This window comes from Zootoca vivipara, chromosome 7 (assembly GCF_965207765.1).
Source record: "Zootoca vivipara chromosome 7, rZooViv2.hap1.1, whole genome shotgun sequence".
NCBI lineage: Eukaryota > Metazoa > Chordata > Lepidosauria > Squamata > Lacertidae > Zootoca > Zootoca vivipara.
In genome coordinates this window covers 55,482,764-55,504,911 of record NC_142590.1, presented here as the reverse complement: position 1 = coordinate 55,504,911, position 22,148 = coordinate 55,482,764, and the positions used below count along the sequence as shown (strand labels likewise).

General features: G+C 41.8%; 1 protein-coding gene across 3 annotated transcripts in view; it reads left to right on the top strand.

Moving 5' to 3' along the window:
- Positions 1–834: 834 nt before the first annotated feature.
- The window catches only part of KLHDC8A (kelch domain containing 8A), a 33,851-nt gene continuing 12,537 nt past the window's right edge, over positions 835–22,148 (top strand). The window contains exon 1 of one of the 3 annotated variants that reach the window (XM_088674304.1): positions 835–1,209. The gene's annotated coding sequence lies outside the window, so the exon portion shown is untranslated. Of the gene's footprint in view, positions 1,210–8,045; positions 8,630–22,148 lie in introns of those variants that run through there. The other 2 variants (XM_035123984.3, XM_060277094.2) reach the window with 2 other exon arrangements.

The window sequence follows — 22,148 nt, the reverse complement described above, 5'->3', positions numbered from 1 at the left end:
TTTCACTTAAAATATAGAGCTGCCCACAAGATGATAATACTGTAAATAGCTTTTATATAGTGCATTTTAAATGTTTACATCATGTCACATATATTATTCAATAGTCCTTACAGCAAGGTGTGGTAAGCTAACTGCTTTTGGCAGAAGTGGCAGGTACATGTGTGTACATTTAACATAGTGGCAACTGGGAGGGGAAATGCACATTCTATGTTAATGGCACACATTCTACACCAGAAGCCAGCTGTACCATCAAATGCAGCATATTCTGTGGGGGAAAGGAATATGCAGCATGCGGCGTTCAAGCCATGTTTAATTGACAAGTCCAAAGAACCTTTCCGCTCTTGTTCCCATGGAAACAGATGCTGGCCTGTTAAAAAATATATCCTTACAGCTGTGTGCTTTGCCTTTATACCACAGCTGCTTAAATTTATCTATCATTTTAAGCTGGGTGTTCATCAATCCATAGATTTTTGCCCATGGCCTGTTTTACAAGGGCTAGCTGTGGTGATTGCCGAGCCCCTTTTTGTGCAATGGGAGCATCTTGCAACACATTTAGCTCTACCTCAGTGTCACAAGGAAGCCAAGCCCATCTGCAAGACCAAGCAGCAGCTGGAATCCAGAAGGCCTGCCCTTTTAGCTGTGCACAGCTCTCTCGGTTATATTTCAGCTTAATGAGCTGCTACACAAACCTCTCTCTGCCACAAACATCTTCTCTCCCCCCTCCCCACCAGTCTGCAACAGTCTGACTCCTTAAATCTCTTTGATGGGGTTGTTTCCATGGCATTAACTGCATCTGTCTTTGTACACAAAGCAGCACACCCCCCCCCCGCCCCCAGCCGTCAAGGTAGGGGAAGCTCTGGAGACTGTCGTTTGGCTGTGTGTGTGTGTGTGTGTGTGTGTGTGTGTGGCCTTTTGAAATGGACCAGACAACGCCAACTTCTGCCCCCACCTCCTTTTTTTGTATTGAGAGCCTCGTATTATATAAGCATGGCAAGCGTCAATTCGTATCCAGCTTGTCAGCTCTGAGCTGAGCGCCAGGGAAATCATTAACCGTGCACACACCGTACACCTTGGATTTTGTGTTGTGACAGAGATTATCGTCTTCCTCTGCAATTCAGTCCTTCATCCAGAACCTCCCTACCCTTGATATGTCCCTTCTTTTGTATTTTCCAGTTGATAGTCTGGGGTCCTGGCCTTCTCAGTGGTAAGGTAAGCCCATTTAAACGAATCTTCTCAGAAACTGTTGCCCTTGACGCAAATGACTGTAAGATTTAATTATCTCTTTTGAGTGAGGTGAACTCGCTGCTTAGGAAGGCAAGGGATATAAATTCTCTTTAGCATCTGCTCAAATTAGACCCTGCTAACAAGTCTCCTCACATGTGTGGCCTATAGTATGAGATGCTGGGAAATTGGGCAGACCTTTTTTGGTACAAGGTGCAGGGAAGATTTCTTGCCCTACTGACAGCTTAACAATGATAGGGTTTTGAAGATGCCATTGGTATGTGTTTACACCAGCCTATTTTCCATTTGTGCCAGGTTTTCGACTGCATGTATAGCTAAAGGTAAGGATAGGTCGTCTGTCCATTGCAAATAATGGAGCAGCATTTTTATTGCATAGCATGTTTATTTCCTGCATTGCAGGGGGTTGGACTAGATGGCCCTCGGGGTACCTTTCCAATTCTATGATGCTAGGGATAACCATGACCACAGCTTATTATAGAGTCTATGATATAGACTGAGCAGTTGATTGTGGCAATGGCCTATTTCATCAGATGCATGAAGTGGACTGAGAAAGTGTGGGAGCATATGCCTATATGCTTACAGGTAAAGGTAAAGGGACCCCTGACCATTAGGTCCAGTCGTGACCGACTCTGGGGTTGCGGCGCTCATCTCGCGTTATTGGCCAAGGGAGCCAGCCGGCGTACAGTTTCCAGGTCATGTGGCCAGCATGACTAAGCGGCTTCTGGCGAACCAGAGCAGTGCACGGAAATGCTGTTTACCTTCCCGCCAGAGCGGTACCTATTTATCTACTTGCACTTTGACGTGCTTTTGAACTGCTAGGTTGGCAGGAGCTGGGACCGAGCAACAGGAGCTCACCCTGTTGCGGGGATTCGAACTGCCGACCTTCTGATCAGCAAGCCCTAGGCTCTGTGGTTTAACCCACAGTGCCACCCGCGTCCCTTTATGCTTACAGGGTAATATGCAATTATTTGTGAACGATACCTCCATACATATGGAGCATAACACATCAACCCAGTGCATGCTAAAGAAAATGGGTATGCAAAACCCACATCCTGGTGGTTGGTAGGCTGCATGGGATGGTGGTAGCAAGACGTTTAGTCCTATCCTATATTTCATTTTAGGGAAAATTCTATTATGTTTAATCTTCTTATGGGTGTTTTGTCCACCTTCTAAATTCTTAAGCCGGTGCTTACAATGTGCTTCTTCTTGCTTATTTTTTTTTTTAATCCATTTTTTTCCTGACAAATCTCTGGGGACTAATCCAGGATCTTCCCTCCCCCCACTCTCTTCAGCAGTTGGGAAATTTCATTCGAACCCAAATAGGAATTTGGTGAGACAACTGTACACTGTTGCTCATCTATGGGAGAGGTACTTTTGTAAATAATGATTATAAATGGTACAAGTCTGGCGGCTTGAGCAACTTGGCGTTATTCCTTCCTACAACATCCCTCGTAGTGCTTGTTCAGAGTACCCAAAAAGAAAACTGGTGAGTTGCATCTTCATATGGTAGGTTGCAGCAGGAATATCTCCACCTTTTCATAAGAGAAAGAAAACACCAGTTTTCCTCCCTGTTCCCTATCAATCCTTGCATGTGTGGGCGGGCTTCCTGAAAGGTCCATAGGAAAGCTGCTTGTCCAGGGCTTCCTTAGCCCTAGTCCTGGATGAACCCACAAGAGTCTTTGCTTCCTCAGTTCTTGGCATGGTCTGTCTGTAGGAGCTGTCCAGCAGTCCTGATGCTGCCTTGAATTCTATGCCGAAAGACAACTCAGAATTTAAATAGAGTTACCCGTTTACACCAGTCATTTTGGATTTCAGTCCAGCTCAGGCTTTTAGCAACAACTATACAGAGGTCCACTCCAATTTAATGTTCTTTTGGCTAGCGTATGAGGCTCCAATGTGCATGCACACAACTCTTGAGTAGTCATTCGGTTTAGTGTGCATGTGATATGTACAGCATACCACCTGCTTATGCATATCTATGTATCTGCACATATATGTCTGCATAAGCCCATACAGGACTGCAGTGTCAATAACATCAAAACTCTACAATCTACCCTGCCTAAATGCAGCTGGAGAGTTTTTAAATTTTATTTCTTAAGTGGCAAATGCACTGGCTTTAATTAGCATTTTAACATTGGATTGGTTGGGTTCCTAAACATCCTATTTGTATGCAAATTAAATCCTCCCTTTGGATAGTTAGGAGATTAAAATAGCTGTTAGGGGATGGAAGGTTGCCCTGGTATGGAAAGTGCTTCAGACATCTTGCTTATTGACTTGCACATTTTTCATGACCTAAAAAACAACAGCTGAGCAGCTCTCTTTTGAACTCTGCAACTCCTTCCAAATAAGCCTCACTGGGCAGAAAACAGAAGAGAGCTGGCGTTATATTAGCGCCTTTAAAAACTTGCCCCTTTTCAACTGTACCTGCAGAGTGGTAATAGTTTATTATAGCATCAGACCTTGTGTTCAGTCTGGTATGACCACTCTCTAAAAAACACTCAGGAGACAAGCTATGGCAGGTGGGGGAAATGCTCTCAACAATGGTCATGCTGGACTTACCCATTGATCAGAGACCATATGCTGGCCTGTCTCCATGCCCTTAAACCTACCACATAGTGTGTTCTAAATGCAGGTCTGAGTGACCTGGGCAGCTCCAGATATTCATAGACTACAACTCCCATGTTGATGGAGGCTGGTGGGAGTTAGAGTCCAATAACACCCGGCACAGGTTCTATGGCCTTGTATAAAGTGATTACTCTGCTGCTTGCTGAGCTGAATGAAAACTATTTCCACTTCCATTTTTCAGTGTATTCATTTCATTTTCAGCGTACTCATTTCTATCCTGCTCTGCAGCCAAAAAGGGCTCCTCGGGCAGCTTGCAGGTGTGAGTAGCGCAAGATAAGCCCTTCCCCCAGGCTTACATGACACAAAAGGAAAAGAGATTGGGAGGAGGAGGAGGGGAGGAGGGAAAAAAAAACCTTGGGTACTAGTTCTTAGTTATAAAGTTCTTGTAGTCACTAGCTGGGATGAAAAAGTTTTATTAAGAGCAGGAGCCAAAAGTTCCTGATTTGATGGAGAGGCCCTGTTCCCCCATCTCTCTCCCTCTATGGTTACTGATGACAGTTGAGAGCAGAGACTGATGGTGCTTGAGAGAACTACTGTCAGTGCATGAAAGTGACAAATGAGGGGTGGAAGGGGGGAAACCCTCTTCTCCTCCCACACCTGCTGTTACAGATCCTGCTGCCACCTCCACTTGCCAGGGAAGTCAGGGGAATCGGGAAATGTGTTCGTGGGGCAAGCAGTTTCCTTTTTTTTAAGTTACAGGTAGGTAGTCATGTTGGTCTGAGTAGAAACAAAATTAAAAAATTCCTTCAGTAGGACCTTAAAGACTAACTAAGTTTTTATTTTGGTATGAGCTTTTGTGGTATCTGAAGAAGTGTGCATGCACACGAAAGCTCATACCAAAATAAAAACTTAGTTGGTCTTTAAGGTGCTACTGAAGGAATTTTTAAACTTTTTTAAAGTGTCTATTTCCGTTTTTATAATAATGTTAAATAACAGTACAAAGTAACAACCATTCAGTACAGAGCAGTCTTCAGATTGGCTTAGAAAATGCCATTTATCTCCTCCCCCAGGAGAAATAATCTAAGTCCCAAGAAAAACCAAAGTGAGCATGGGAGAACTCACCCCTCTCCAGTTTCAAAGGAGATAAATAATAATAATAATAATAATAATAATAATAATAATAATAATAGTACCCTGCCCATCTGGCTGAGTCTCCCCAGCCACTCTGGGCGACTCCCAATCGAGTATTAAAGCAATACAGCATTAAATATTAAAAACTTCCCTAAACAGGGCTGCCTTCAGATGTCTTTTAAAAATAGGATAGCTGCTTATTTCCTTGACATCTGATGGAAGGGCGTTCCACAGGGCAGGCGCCACTGCTGAGAAGGCCCTCTGTCTGGTTCCCTGTAACCTCCCTTCTCACAATGAGGGAACCGCCAGAAGGCCCTCGGCGCTGGATCTCAGTGTCCGGGCTGAACAATGGGGGTGGAGACGCTCCCAGGACCGAGACCGATTAGGGCTTTAAAGGTCAACACCAACACTTTGAATTGTGCTCGGAAACGTACTGGGAGCCAATGTAGATCTTTCAGGACCGGTGTTATGTAGTCCCGGCAGCCGCTCCCAGTCACCAGTCTAGCTGCTGCTAGGATTATTGTGATAATGTAAACTGGTAGGTTAATTTTATCCCCATACTGTAGATGTGGTGGTACTGGCAAGGAACGGTTTTCTTAATGCCACTAGTGAGTTCACAGCATGGATGACATCCAAACCAGGGACATTCTGGTTCACAGCCCAGTCAGAATTGGTTGTATCCCTACCCTCTACCTCCACATCATAAGTGGCATGCAGAACATTTCCTAGGCTGCATAGTGAAAAGCTGTATATGAATAACTTGACAGGAGGCAGATGCAAAAGGGGAAGCTTAAAAGCAGCTATCAGATGGGAGCCCTTCAGAAATGTAGAAAGCTGCCTTATAGTGAGCCAGACCATTGGTCCATCTTGCTTAGCATTGTCTCTATTGACTTGCAGCAGCTCTCCAGGTTTTTGGACAGGGGTTTCAGCCAGCCCTAAAGATGCTGGGCAGATACTCTACCACTGACCCACAGCCCTATCCATTCATTGACCTCTGGCCCTCAGTCATCACTTAAAACTGCCATGAAATCTATTCATTTAGTCACAAGCACTTACGTACATTGACAGGTTTTTTAACAAAGCTGTCAGTGCAGAATTCCCTGAATAAAAGGCTTGCTCTAATATTTTTCTTAAGTATGGTTCAACATTTCCCCATTATCTTCAAAATAGTAACTGCTGTGTGGATAATTTGAGTAAGTGCCATGAAATCTTTGCTATCAATAACTTACTATGCATAATTTTTTTGTTATTATACTTAGTATTGGGCAAAAGGGAATTACATATGCACTGGGAAGATAGGCTTGCTGAGTCTCAGCAGGAGACTATGCCCCTTGAGGAATGGAGGTCAAATTGCAAAAGATAAACATTGCTTGCTTCTGATCATAAGTTAACTCAGCTATTTCAGTTAACCTGAGTGTTATAGCCTCATAAAGTCTATCTTTGAAGCAATCCGATTCAAATGTGACAAATTCTCCTATCCCTCAGCTGTGGCAGACAAACATAGAGTAGACTGTATCCATGCCACTGGGGATTCACCAAATGCAAAAAGTGAACACAACCTAGCAGCCTCCAGCTATTATTTGACTGTGATTTCATGATCTACAACAGAACCAACTGCAAGCATTTGTCTTAAGAGCACCATCCCATAACGTCTTTCCGAAGCAAGTTCCACTGACTTTACACCCAGGAAAGTGTGCAAAGCATTGCAGCCTAACTATTCTAATTTACCATATAGGGACAGTATCTGGCAGAGAAAGCTGAAATACCAGTCAAAAGGTCAATCTATAAACTGGTATTCCCCACCCACACAGTCCATATTACAGAGGGTGTCATATTCAAGATTGGTTCATTTTTATTTCTTTTTACATGAAATATGGCTTCAGGAGGGAAATGCAGAACAGGTATATCATCATCATGGTGCAAAGGGCAGCATGTCTTGCCAACATATATTGAGAAGTCGACATACTGTACTTGGCTCAGCATATGAATTCTTTTCTCTTTTTTTAGGCATTTGTTTTCAATCACCATCCATGCCTAGCAGGGCTCATATTTTTGTCTTGATTCATTTTGTGATGGAGAAAGGAACATGTACGGTGAGGCTGGCTCATATGTCACAGTACCAAATGCCACCCATGGCTCTTCTGATCTTTCCATCCATGCCTTGCTTCACCTTGGGGCATACAGTAGGAGCCCCAGCCCTTGGATGAGGATGCCAAGAGGTGGCTGACATTACTGCAGGCATGTTCAGTGCTGCACGGTGTATCGGTCATTTCCTTGCAAGGCTTGCAAGTGGCCAGGAGCTGTGAACCAAGGAGGAAGATGGGGAACATATCTTAGGCTACCCATAGCCTCAGGGAAAGACTGCCAACATGCAATGCAGCTTCTGAGTCCTACCGACTACTTGTGTGTGCCTACCATGGTGGAGGAGAACTTTGGGAAGGAGAGGGAGCCTGTCAAAGGAGCCTCCAAATTAGCTGAGCAGCTCGGGTGGCTCTGGCAAAGTAATACAAGAGCAGCATGTTGGTGGCTTATTGTTGAGTCTGCATTATCATCACTAGTCAGATACGTTTGGAGTCAACTTGGACAGCTTTTAAAGGGGATTGGACAAAATAACAGGAGATAAGTATCAATGTCTGCTAGTCACAATGGCAGCACATCACCTCCCATGCCAGAGGCAGTATGCATCTGAGAGTGCTATGGTGATTGTTTTCTGCTTATGGGTTTCCCAGATGCATCAGGTAGGCCAAGGCAGGGAGAGGATCCTGACCTGGATGAACCAATTGACCTGATTCAGTGGTGCTCTTTTGGTGCTTTTATGAGCCATGTGAGATGAAACTGAAGAACCAGAGATCACAACTGTATAGCATTGATTTGCTTGTTATGGAAAGGGAAGGACTGACATTTGCTAGGGGTGCTTGTGCCATGACCCTAATGCCTTTGCTGCGACTGCTGCTGCTGTTAAAATAATAATATTGTGATTTACGTCGTCGGTGCATCAGTCACTGTGAAATGCAGGTGGACCATTTGCATCATTTGAGCACAGAGCTGGCATAATTATTCCCAGGCAATCAGGGCAAAGGCAGGAGTAGAAAACCATTTGATTTTAGGAATGGATTTGTTTGGACAAAAGTAACTGATGTAAGCAGATATTAACACCAGTGTGATCACTTGGGAATATCTTAGTTTATGCCAAGGCTGCCTGTAGGCACTTCTTGGCATTTTGAAAATACCTCCTATGCCTTCATCAGAATTTCTGCCATTTTCACCCATCCCTGCCTTGCATTTCCAACCGAGCCCCCCTCCCTGCCTGCAATTCGCCACGCGAGAGGCTGTTGGAAAACTTCCTGTGCAAGCATGGGAGCCATAAAAGGCTTATTCTGGCTTTTATAATCCAGTGCGGAGACACACACACACACACACACACACACACACACACACACACACACTCCTCTAGCTGACTCTAGGCAACTGAGAAAATACAGGTCACTCCAGCAGATGGGGATTCCTCTGCACGTGATTGTATTTCAGCTCCTGTAGAGAAAAGTGAATATTACGAGGGTTGGATTGATGCAGCTGGGCGATCCGTTTTCCCGGCTCCTCCTTTGCAAACATACAGCCGTCATCTCTTTCGGGTTTCCTTCCTCCTTAACCATGGACTACAGCCTCCAGGGAACGGAGATCACAGATGTATGTGAGTAATTACATTTAAATAGATTGGAGGGGTGAGGGAAAGGAGAGAGAGAGAGAGAGAGAAATAAAAAAATCAGACTTACGCTACGTAAGAATTCTTGCGTTAAACTTGATTTCTCCTCCCCCTCCAAGAAAGAGCCTGGTTTTGTCAAAACATATAGCTGTCTATTTAAAACTGTAAATATAAAATATTCTTCGGCAGCCAAGCAAAAAAAAATCCCATGTGTCTTTAGAGGTCATTGCTTTGTGCATGCATGGCTGTATGTTTTGCATAGAGAGTAGCTTCCTTCTCCTGAGCGCAGCTTTTAGGATGCCAACTGAGATTAATCATCATCATTACTGACAAGAAGTACCGTATGTGGGTCAGTTTGTCGAGTTATTCTTCTGATGGTGTCATAGCTGAAGGTTGCACTGTATCATAAACTGTCAAATGTGCTGTTGTTTATTGCTTCCCGCAGTGGTCCAATAGATTGCATGGCATATTTCTGGATGTGTGAAGTCAGATATAATAATTTAAAACACACACATCTGCATACTATTGCTCAGGAAACAATTTATAAGGAAGTGAGGTTGCGCTTCTATGTGAACAGAAAGACATGCAGTCGTGCCGATCCTTTGCTGGGTGGCTTCTAAATGTCAGAGAATCGGATGTGATATCCCGATAGGTGCTATATGAACATTACGCCCAGATTGTGCCAAAAGTGAATTGAGTAAATGGTTAATTCTATACAAAGTACAATCCTTTCACCTTGAAGAAGGCATCTGTGATATCAAAAGTGTGAAAGAAAGACACAAAATACTAATAAAAGGAGGAGAAGGTTTGGTATTCGAGAACAAAATGATTTCTGTTCTGCAGGAATTGTGTTTCCTAGATTCTCAAACACACCCTGGCAGGAAGTTAATAATCCATTAAATCCCATACTGTTCTTAAAGGTCATGCAAAAGAGCAGAAGAGGAAGAGATGTAGGAAGAGTGGGATCCATTGCTTGACATCAAAACACTGGGGCTTGGTATTTGGCTCCTTTCAGTCTTGTGAAGTGAGCGGCTGCAGGGAGAGAATAGGAAATTGTTGTGTTGGGTCAACTCCCTTCATCCATTTAGACCAGTATGGACTATTTTGACTGGCAGAAGCCCTCAAAGGCCTCTGGCAGAGCTCTTTCTGTTTCTCATATGATTTGACAGGAGATGGTAGAGATAGAACCTGAGACGTTTTGCACACAAACCATGTATCCTACAACTGAGCTGTGGCCCTTCCTTATATGTTTGCACATCAAATAATTTACAGCAGGACGGGATATATTAGCCTAGTCTGCACAACACACAGAGCCAAACTATGGTATACAACAGGGGTCAGCAAGGTTTATCTGGCCTGGGCCGGATCGGTTCTGTGGGCCTTTTTTGACACCTGTGCTTGCGAAGACACGGTTTTTGGTGCCGCAGAAGTGAGTCCCCGTGCCATGCTGCGTCGGTTTAGTGCAGTGGGCAGCTCGGTTCAGGGGCAGTTTGTGGGCCGGTCAAATGACCTCCGCAGGCTGCTTCCAGCCCATGGGCCTTAGGTTGCTGACCCCTGGTATACAAGCTTCATTCAGGTGGTCCACAGCATGTCTGGAAAAATAAAATTGAAAATCATATAGCAGCTGGCACAGTCCATTACAACTGCTAACAGTAGGCAGGGAAATAATTAAGTGGTCCACCCAGACCCTCAGCAATTTTCAAGTGGTCCACAGGGAGAAAGATTTGAGCTTAGTGAGACAATACAAACAGAAAGAAGATCACAATTACTTTGCTGCTCCCTGGTTGTTTTTGCTGCCACATTGAATGAAGCCAAAGTTTGGTTTAGCACGTTGTCCAAACTAGGGCTCATGGTTAAGCTCTCCCCCGCCCTGTTAACCATGAGCTGTTACAGATCTGAAATCAGAAAGGGCAATAGTCAGAAACAGGTTGGGGGAGAGGACATTTCAGCCTCTCGGGACCTTAAAGTGGGCATTCTGAATCAAAGCAACTTCAAAGGGGGGGGGGGACTCCAGTATGAAACTGCTGAATTACAACCTATTAAGAAGTTCAGTTAATTAGCTGTTATCTGTGTTATCATCAACACTGTTTTGTGAATGGTCACTGAACTTATTCAACATAATTGTCACATTGTATTTTTGATTATTCCTCTCTGAAATCATTGTTTTACAATTTGTTTTACGTGTGTGTGTGTGTGTGTGTGTGTGTGTGTGTGTGTGTGTGTTTAAAATAGGAAAATGCTTAATGCATCTGATTAAGCTGATTGTAGCCCATGAAAGGTTGGAGCATAATCAATGTGTAGTATTTAAAGTATCATAGGACTCTTTGCTGCTATATACATGCCATCATAATTTTGAAAATCCAGTGGACACAAAGTGGGTGGGGGAAGCTGGTGGAGTAGTCCCAAAAAAACTAATAAAGAATTAAGATCATTTGGAGCAACAAATTTGATGGCAACAAATGGCAGTCTGACAGAAGTCATCATTTCTGCCTGCATTGGTATTTTCTGTATAGTCATGGGAAACAAACTGTAGGAAAGAAAACTGGAATTAAAACAACACCGGAAATTCTCAGTCATGTCCTCACCTTGCCTGAAATTATGTAAACTCTGGGCCTCAGTTTCATCAAGCCTTACAGAAAAATTAAAAGTAGATATTCTACTTGTGGATATGCTTCACAGCAGGCCGGGGTCACAGCAAACCTTTAAGCCAAGGCTACAGATCAGCCTGTTCCAAGCCATTGCCCTCTAGATGTGTGAGACTACAACTTCCATCATTCCTGACTATTGGTAATGCTGTGTGGAATGGTGGGAGTTGTAGTCCAAAACATCTGGAGGATACCAGCCTAGAGAAGGCTGTTGTAGATGAACCCATTCTGGCAGGATGTATATCCATGTTTTGTGCGACTAGGCATGTTATTTTAAGCAAACTCTAGGGAAGCTCACAGTACAAAAAAACATAAACAATTATTCTCTTGCCATGAACAGCATTGTTAAGTACCAATAAAAAAACAGCAACGGTCGCTAACGAGCAGCCTTCTTCCCTCGACATTTTATTTTATTTGGACTTTGAAAGACAATTGAGGGCACATGTCACATTACATGCAAATGTATTTCAGAATGCTGTTGGACATTTTAAAAACATCTTCAGGATGAGGCTATTTTGAGGTTAGAAATGGTGGCGTATGTGGGCATGCTTAAGCCTTTCCCCGCTGGCCATTGTTCTACTCGAAATCATTCCCTAAGCGGCTTTCCCTCCTGTTGGTAGGATTTCAGATGCTTTTTTAAGAAAGATAAACAAATATCAGGAACTCATGGGACAGAGGGAGGACACTTTTGAGCAGAAAAATGGAAAGCAGGAAAGTGGTGAATCATCCCCTTTTCCTCCACTTAACAGCTTTTACCCTGATGTTAAAAATGGCCAGTGGTGCCTGGGATGGTTGAGGAATTGGATATGTGTGTGTGTAAGAGCTGACCTGATCTGCAGCTCCCAGACTCATGCGTGGATCAGAACGCAGCCATAATTTGGATTTTGCAGTTCTCCAAGTTTTGCAATGCGACTGTCAGCTCAAAAATATATTAAAAATGCATTTCAAAATGCGTACTTTTGGGGAGGAAATACATTTGAAAACATGTCTGCACAAAATTTCAAGCAGATTTTTTAAAATTACAAATGAACTTTTGAACAAGCAGTTGAGAAAGTGACATGATATGAAAATATTGATCCATTCATCCCTAACTAACTTCCTTAAATGGGTTTGAAGACAACATTGTCTACAGAGCAGTCTGTTCTGACTGGCAAACTCCTGTCAATTCTTCAGTCAACATGGAGTTTGTCCTGCAGATTTAGTGGTTTCTGCATCAGACTGTTAACCCTGCTTATATTAATATTTAAATTTCCTGTGTTGTTCAACCAAAATCATTCACTTTCTTACTATCATAGGTCACTCACCACTACCTTGCCTTATCATATATCAACTTAGCTGATCATATAATACTTTTTAGGTCCTGCACTGAGAAGGCAGCTAATGAGACACAGCTGGAGATCAACTTCTCTTCCTGGGTAAAGTGGTTCATCTGCCATAATTGGATTTGTTTAACACGTTCCTCCAAAATTTCCAGTTCAATTAAGGCTAAGAATAGCATGGAACCAAATGATAACTGTGAAGAAGAAGAAGAAGAAGAAGAAGAAGAAGAAGAAGAAGAAGAAGAAGAAGAAGAAGAAGAAGAAGAAGAATAATAATATGGAAAGAGAATCAAGAGTCAAGGTATAGAATTGTAATAAGAGAATTTAAAGCAGGTCTGAGTGTAGGCAAACATAGCCTGTGGAATTAACTACAAGATCATTTCCTCAAATTCTGCCTGCAATTTTGCACTCAATATTCTTCAGTTTCCTCCTTGAGCAGGGATGGAGAAGTTGAACCACAACTCTCATCATCCCCTATCCATTGGCCATGCTGGATGAGGGCATGGGGCTGATGGGAATTGGAGTTCAGTGACATCTGGAGGGACACAGACTTCCCAACCCTGTCTAGACATATACCCCAGGTTTAACTTTAGCATTCTGGCAGAGCCTATAACTGTGCTAACATCGGTCTTGTACTGCACCCCTTGCACTGAATTGCTGCATCTGGGAATAGCCTTGGATTTTGATTTCCCACAATGCCCTGAAGTAACACTTTGTTGGAGGTATTATGGGAAATTAAAATGGAGGTTCCAAGCTGCCCTGTCCTCAGACCCACTGAAGGACCCCCCTTCAAATCTAGCCCTGCATATAATTCACCTGCTTACCTAGTGCCAGTAGCAAACAGGCAGGAAACTCAAGTTGCAAGGCAAAGCCAGTTTGGTGTAGCAGTCAGAGTGTTGGACTAGGACATGGGTGGCCAAAGTTCAAATCCCCACTCAGCCTTAAAGCTCAATGGGTGACTTTGGGCCAGTCACAATCTCTCATTTTAACCTACCACACAGTTATTGTGAGGATAAATTGGGGGTGAGGGTGGGGATACGAGAGAAACTTGTTATCCATCTTCAGCTCCTTGGAGGAAATATGAGATATACTGTAAATGCAATAAATAAAATAATAAAGTAAAGCCAGGAAGAAAGAAGGAGATGGACAACTGTGTTAGGACTTTCTCCTATTTCTCTGAAGCCCAAGAAATTGCTAAGTATCTTACTGGGGATGGGCTGAAGCTCAGTAGAAGAGCACCAGCGTCACATGCAGAAGGTCCCAGGTTCAATCCCCGGCATCTCGAGGTAGAGCTAGGAGGGACCCTGACTGCAATGCTGGAGAGCCACTGCCAGTCAGTGCAGACAGTACTGAGCTAGATGGGCCCAATTAATCTGATTCAGTATAAGGCAGCTTGCTGTGCTAATTTCTTCCTTCACCTGAACCTTTTGTTTACGCCACACAGTATTTTCCAGGTTTTGAAAAAAAAAGGTTGCCTGACTTTTTCTTCCCGTAGTGGTTGCCATGGCAGGGAAATTGTTCATTCTGATGCAAGGTCAGAAAATGTCAGGCACAAACTTACATTAAAACACATTGGCTGCTTGATTCACGCAACTGAGAAACACTGTCAGCGCCAGAGTCCCAGTTTCGGAAAGATGCAGAACCATTTCAGCTAAGAAATTGGCCTCACTGTGGGTTCCTTGCACATCAGTGCTGTTGCAGGTGATGAGGAATTACCCCCTGGTTAAGTGTCCTGAAGACTGTGTCCTTGGGGTATAATTATTACACACTATACCTGCCAACTCTTGCCACTGAACATGAACACAGGGTCGGGTGAAGGATTTTGCAGGCAGGGGGAGGTCAGCGTACAAGAGGGGGAACATAACCCTCCCCCTACCTGCAAGTTCTCACTTCGTATGCCCTGCCAAGCCCTTTTCCTCTGCAACTGTGTTTTCTCTGGTTTGACTGAAGGGAGAGGGACAGTAAAAAAAATAAACAAAAACCCTGGTAGGGAGAAGAGCATTTGTAGGTGAAAACAGGCAAGTGAGAAAGGTTGATGTATCTCCTCAAGCACCAAGTCCTTTGTTCCTACAACTCCCACCTCCAAATCTGTTTTGGAGGTTCCTCCAACCCTCTGGAGCAGAATTGGGGAAGGCAAGAGGCACTGGGTGGGGGGGGCAGAGAGAAAGGAGGAATCCCATTGTGCAAGTGGGAATCCTTGCACTGACAGGCCATTTGCTTTGCTCTGCTTGCAAAGGTTTGGAAACGGTCTTTTTTATTTTATTTTAAAAAATGTAGCATGAAATTCAGCCCCTGACTTTATCATGTAGCCTGGTGCCTTCAAGGAAAAGTTGCTTAAAAGATGCAAAAAAACTGAAGAGCAAGCAGCTACTTGGGGGAAATGTTTTGTTGTAACGCTGGCCTTGGGGACAGATCTATCACCATAATTGAATCTAGGCCATAGCATTACCGGTAGGCTTAAAAGCTCTTTATGAAATAAGACGCTTGTGAACCCCGTGAGAAAACTATGCTTTTCTCAGAAAGAAAGAATGTCTGAGTATCTACCAGGAGTCACCACTTAATAAATGGAGATTTTAACCCAGGTTTTGGGGAAGCAGTAGCCTTCCAGATGACACTGGACTATAACTCCCATTGTCCTTGACCACTAGCCATGCTGGTTGGGGCTGATGGGAGTTGGAGTACCACAGGTTACTCTGCAGAGGGCCACAACTTCCCCATATCTGCTTTGGGAAAGGGTATGATAATTACCCACCCTTTTTCAACCTGCCCCATAACCTCCCTGTTTTCAGAGGTAGACAGGTGACAACTGAATGATGGTATTGAAACCATCTCATAGTAAATGATCATTTATATTCACCCATTAATGTATAGGTTGTAACCCTATACTTACTGACTTGGGAAGAAGTTCCACTGAAGTCACTGAGACTAACTTCTAAGTAGGCAATTATAGGATTATGCTAACACTGCATATAGCCCCTTGGGCAGCTTGTCAACCTTCTACAGCACAATGAAAATGGGCACAGAAATACAAACAAAAAGAAAATACAAACAAAAAGAATACAAGATCCGATCGGTTGAGGATCGGTTGAGGATAAAAGAAGATTTTTGGAAAGCCACGCAGAGGATTTTAAATCACCAACTGGAGGAGGCCAAGGTTTGGGAGCAGGAGCTGGACCAGGAGCATTCGATTTAGAATTGCTGGCAGGAGCAGGAGCAGGGATTGGCGCTGGACCAGGAGACGAAGATTAAACTTTAAAGTAAAACAAGATGGCGTTAAGAGTACTTTCGTGGAACGTGAATGGACTAAATTCATGCGTTAAAAGAAGGAAGATTTATCATGTAGTTAAAAAACAGAATTTGGACATTATCTGTTTACAAGAGACCCATGTAATTAGGACTCATAGAAGAATTTTACAAAATAAGTTATTGGGCCAAGAATTTATATCTTCTGATAAAGTTAAGAAAAGAGGGGTAGTCATCTATGTAAAGGAAAAATATAACCCTAGACTATTGTTTAAGGATGAAACAGGGAGATATATCGCAGTGGAAATATCTCTGCAAGGCGAAAAATGTTTGATACTTGGAATTTATGCACCAAATGAAGCTAAATCAGACTTTTTCAAGAACATTCATACTGCGCTGTTGGAATATTTGGATTATAAGATCATAATGATGGGAGATTTTAATGGGGCTGTATCAACTATGATGGATAGAACTCAAAGACAAAAAATATCTAATGATGGCAAGCTTCCAAAAACATTCTTTGATTTGGTGGAGAATTTTGATTTAGTAGATGTTTGGAGGCTAAAAAATCCATTAGAAAAAGAGTTCACCTTTTTTTCGGACTCGCAAAAGTCAGGAAGTAGATTGGACTATATTTGGATTACAAAGGACTTATGTCCAAAAGTGACAAAAAGCGAGATATGCCCCAGAACTTATTCAGACCACAACGCAGTTTTAATGGAGTTAAAACAGTACCTGCAGGGTTCTTTTAGATGGAGGATGAATGACTCTCTACTGAGAAATGAGCAGATAAATAATAAGGCCCAGAAGATGTTGAAAGATTATTTTGAATTAAATCTGAACAAAGGACAAAATATTACAATGGTTTGGGATGCCGGCAAAGCAGTAATGAGAGGATTCTTGATTCAACAGAATACAATTTGGAAGAAGAGGAGGAATGAAAAGAAGGAAAAGATTTTAGACAAATTGAAAGAAAAAGAAAAAAAAATGAGAGATAATCCAAAAAGTCAGGAAGTTCAAAAAGAGATAAAAGCTTTGCAGGTGCAGTACTCCCAAATAATAAATGAAGAAATTGAATGGAAAATTAGAAGAATGAAGCAAAGATCTTTCGAATCGGCCAATAAATGTGGAAAATTGTTGGCTTGGCAATTGAAGAAAAGACAAAAAGAGAATACAATTATAAAGATTATGGATGAAGGAAAATCTATTGAGAACCCTGCAGAGATACGGAAATGCTTTACAAAATATTACAAACAGTTATATAAAAGGGAAAAAGAAGATTTAGATGGAATTGAGAAGTTTATAAAAGAAAATGGACTGCAAAAAATTCCAACACAACAAAAGAGCCTACTGAATGGATTGATTACAAGACAGGAGGTTGAAACAGCAATACAAGAATTGAAAAACGACAAAGCCCCAGGACCTGATGGACTTACCTCCAAGTACTACAAAACATTAAAAAACTGGTTGATACAACCATTAATGGAGGTAGCAAATGAGATTTTAGGGGGGGGGCAAAGCACCAGAGACTTGGAAAGAAGCTTTTATCTCTCTGATACCAAAACCGGATGTGGATAAGACTCAGGTTAAAAATTACAGACCAATCTCCTTATTAAATGTGGACTATAAGATATTTGCTAGTATTTTGGCATCAAGATTGAAAAGGGTGTTGAAAGACTTAATTCATAAAGACCAGGCAGGATTCCTGCCTGGTAGACATATGAAAGACAATGTGAGAATTATAATAGATATTCTTGAGAGATTGGAAGTGAAAATAAACACCAAAGCAATGTTAATTTTTGTAGATGCCGAAAAAGCTTTTGATAATATCTCTTGGAATTTTATGAAAAGAAATTTTGTAAAAATGGAGGTTGGCCAAAACTTTGTTAATGGGATTAATGGTATTTACTCTGAGCAAAGAGCTAAGATTATTGTAAATAATGTGGTCTCAGAAGAGATAAGAATTGAGAAAGGAACAAGACAAGGGTGCCCACTCTCCCCCCTGCTATTCATTTCCGTTCTGGAGGTTTTGTTGAACATGATAAGGAACGATGATGGTGTTAAAGGAATTACAGTGGGTACAAAACAATATAAGTTAAAAGCCTTTGCAGACGATTTAGTACTGACCTTGCAGAACCCTGAACAGAGTGCAGTGAGAGTACTGCAGATAATTCAAGAGTTTGGCAGTGTGGCAGGCTTTAAGTTAAATAAAGGGAAAACTAAAGTACTAGAAAAGAACTTGACATTGCAAGAGAGACAGAATATAGAGGATTGCACAGGACTGAAGTGTGTAAAAAAGGTGAAATACCTAGGAGTTAATATGACGTCAAAAAATTTGAACTTGTATAAAGACAATTATGAGAAACTTTGGAAAGAAATCCAAAGAGATTTGGAAGTATGGTCAAGGTTGAAATTGTCCTTAATGGGAAGAATTGCAACTGTTAAAATGAATGTATTGCCGAGAATGTTGTTTTTATTTCAGGCCCTACCGATAGTTGACAAAATGAAATGTTTTCAAGAGTGGCAGAAGACACTGTCTAAATTTGTCTGGCAGGGGAAGAAACCCAGGATTAAATACAAACTTTTGACTGATGTAAAAGAAAGAGGAGGATTCTCCTTGCCAGACTTAAAGATTTATTTTGAAGCCGCAGCTTTTTGTTGGTTGAAGGAATGGTTTTTGTTAGACAATGATGACTTGTTGGATTTAGAGGGCCATGATAATGCGTTTGGTTGGCATGCATATTTATGGTATGATAAAGTAAAATTACACAAAGGTTTTAAAAGCCATATAATTAGGAAATCATTGTTTAATGTTTGGATTAGATACAAAGATCTATTGGAAAGAAAAACTCCTAGGTGGATCTCACCACTTGAGGCAAAGAAACCTAAAAGGACAAATATGGATGAGAATAGGTTGAAATACAAAGATATCCTGATGGAGGTGGGAAACCACTTTAAGTTAAGGCCATATGAACAACTGAAAGATAGGTTGAGTGACTGGTTTCAGTATGTGCAGATAAATGAAGCATTCAAGCTAGATAAAAAAATAGGATTCCAGACAGAAAAGTCGAAATTAGAAACGGAGTTATTAGAGACAGACTACAAGAATTTGTCTAGAATGTATAATTTGTTGCTAGAATGGCATTTGAAAGATGAGCAAACAAAATCAGTGATGATTGAATGGGCCAAGGACTTGGGTCATAATGTGATGATGTCGGAGTGGGAAAAATTGTGGAAGAAGGGTATGAAATTTACGGCTTGTACTGTGTTGAAGGAAAATTTGATGAAAATGATGTATAGATGGTATTTGACGCCGGTCAAGCTGGCTAAAATGTATCACAAAAGCGACAATAAATGTTGGAAATGTAAGCAGGATGTTGGCTCATTCTACCATATGTGGTGGACATGCCCTAAGATAAAAGGCTTCTGGGAAATGATTTATAATGAGTTGAAAAAGATGTTTAAAAACACATTTTTGAAAAAACCGGAAGCCTTTTTGCTTGGAATAATTGGGGAAGAAATCCCCAAGGACGATGTTAATTTGTTTATGTATGCCACCACAGCCGCTAGGATCTTAATAGCACAATATTGGAAAAAAGAGGAACTGCCTTCGAGGCAGGAATGGCAAATGAAAATGATGGATTATATGGAATTGGCAGAATTGACAGGAAGACTCCGGGACCAAACAAATGACAAAGTTTTAAAAGATTGGAAGAAATTTAAAATATACATAGGGTATGAATTTGAAAACTAGATTTTGAACATCCAGGAAAATAAAGAAGTTAAGGCAATAGGGAAATAATAGAAGATTGAAAGGGAGAAAATATGATAGATGATATAAAGATGAAATTTTTGAAGTGTTAAAGAGACTATATGATGGGTAAGAAGGATGATTTAGAAACTGCTACAGAAGTTTATAAAAAAGAAAATCAGATAGTAGGGAATTGGGGAAGCCAGAGGACAATGAATATTAAAATGGATTAGAGATGATATATATTTTTTTTGTTGTATTTTTGTATTTTTGTATTTCTGTATTTTGATGTTTACTTTTTGTATTTGTGTTCTGTATGTGTGTTGATAAAATGTTTAATAAAAAATATAATTGAAAATGGGCACAGAAGTGTGTTAGCTTGGTATGTTGTTTACCAGCTTCTCAAATAGTTATATGCATACCCTAGGAACTTACCACACGATAATCATCTGACTTCACTATAACTTGGAAAACAGGCCATGGGGGAAAAAATCTGATCTGCAACTGCTCTGCATTTGAAATTGTACATTTGTGCCCTTGCCATTGTGGTGTTTTTCGATAGCTTGTCACTTGCTGCGAGCTGAAAATTTGCCCAGGGACCTGAGGACACAGCACAGCTAGGAGCTGCGATTGTATTTATTTGTTTCTGGATAATAACAGATGAGGTAATGCCAGTATCTGTCTTGATGCAATGGAAAGAAACTCTCATCCCTGGTGAGGGGGGAGGGGGAATATTGTTATTATGGTTTGGTTTGAGATGGCTATTTGGGGAAAAGATTCCCCCCTTCATATTTTAATATTTTTTAATACATAAATGATATTGTATTTGCTTTTGAAATGTGCTTTGTGTATTCTCATGACAGGAAAGGTGTGATATACATTTTTAAAAATTGAATAAAATATAAGCAAGATCCCAATAGCATTGAGAAGGCAAATATATACCAATTCACTTGCAGTAGTGCCAACTTCATACTTCCCTCACTCCTGGCCCAGGGGGAAATGGTCAGTTGGAGGCAGGAATGATTCTGGGTTCTGCTTGCTTCTTTCCCACAAGAAAGGACAAGATGCTGGACTTGATGAGCCCATTGGCCTGATGCAGCTCTGCTTCTGCTCTTATGAAACAAACCAAAGTGTGTTACATGCAAAGCAGTGCTCCTGTTCGGTTTCCTCCTGGGTGGGTTGTGCAACATTCATCTCCCTTGACTTTAAAAGCCTTTTTTAGTCCCGTCAATCTCATTTGCCAACTGTTGTTGATGGAACAAGTGGAACTGACAAAGCTCCCCTGAGCTCAGGGGTCTGAAGGGAGATCACTCAAAGCAAAGAAATGGCTTGGATCCTGCATTGCAGAATCATGTGAATTAAAGCCCTCCTCTCTTAAAATGCCTGGACTTTCATTTGGGAATACTTCCGATTGGAAAAGGTCATGTCAACTCAGGAAGCAGAGGCTGGGTGGGATTCAAAATCCACTGCAACCATACAATGGTGTGTCAGTGTTCCAAACTATGTGGACATCATCTGCCCTTGTGAACGAGGCACATTGATTTGGGATAAGAGCACAGCATCAACAATCTCTGAAACAACGTTGAGTGATCCTTGTTGTGTAAACAGGACAGGCTCTTGGGAGTCCCATGAAAACAGTGCTTAGGGGCCTCATCATCTCCATTCTAACATACACATTCCAACTTAGTGGTTTCCAAAGCGGGTGGTACCCAGTGCTTTTTTTCTGGGGGTACACAGCTCAGGGGTACACATACCCCTAAACATTTTGTGAATCTTTGTACTTTTGTCCATTTACTGTATTTATTTCCCCCGATTTGAACTATAAAATTGTGATTTTCTTGAATCAAAATGAGAGTACCCCTAAACATTTTTTTTAAAGAAAAAAAGCACTGGTGGTACCATCCCATGAGGGGTGGGATTACCTAGCGGGGCCCTAAGAGGCAAGGGAGGTTCTGAAGATGTAAATGACTATCAGACACTGGGAACCATTGCACAGCAAGGAGCTTTTAAATTTTGCAGTGCCACTGCCTGCAACATTACAGGAGCAAGACCTTTATTTTGGCCTATGTGTGTGACAGTTAAATTGTTGTTGTTTAGTCGTTTAGTCGTGTCCGACTCTTCGTGACCCCATGGACCATAGAACGCCAGGCACTCCTGTCTTCCACTGCCTCCCGCAGTTTGGTCAAACTCATGTTTGTTGATCCCCTTCATGGATCAATGCCTTGTCATGGCGAAGGGGCTTGAGTAACTCAGAGAAGCTATGAGCTATGCCATGCAGGGCTATCCAAGATAGACAGGTCATAGTGGAGAGTTTTAACTAAACGTGATCCACCTGGAGAAGGAACTGGCAAGCCACTCCAGTATCCCTGCCAAGAAAACTCCATGGACAAAGACAACAGACAGTTAAATTAGACCTTAGTAAATTAGACCTATAGTACATGCAAGAGGCCAGTGGAGCATATAAAAGCAGAATTATTTAGTTCTTTAAAGAAAGCTCAATTTTAAGAAAGAAATCTTGGTTCTATAATGAAACCTTGCTTTGGGTCTCT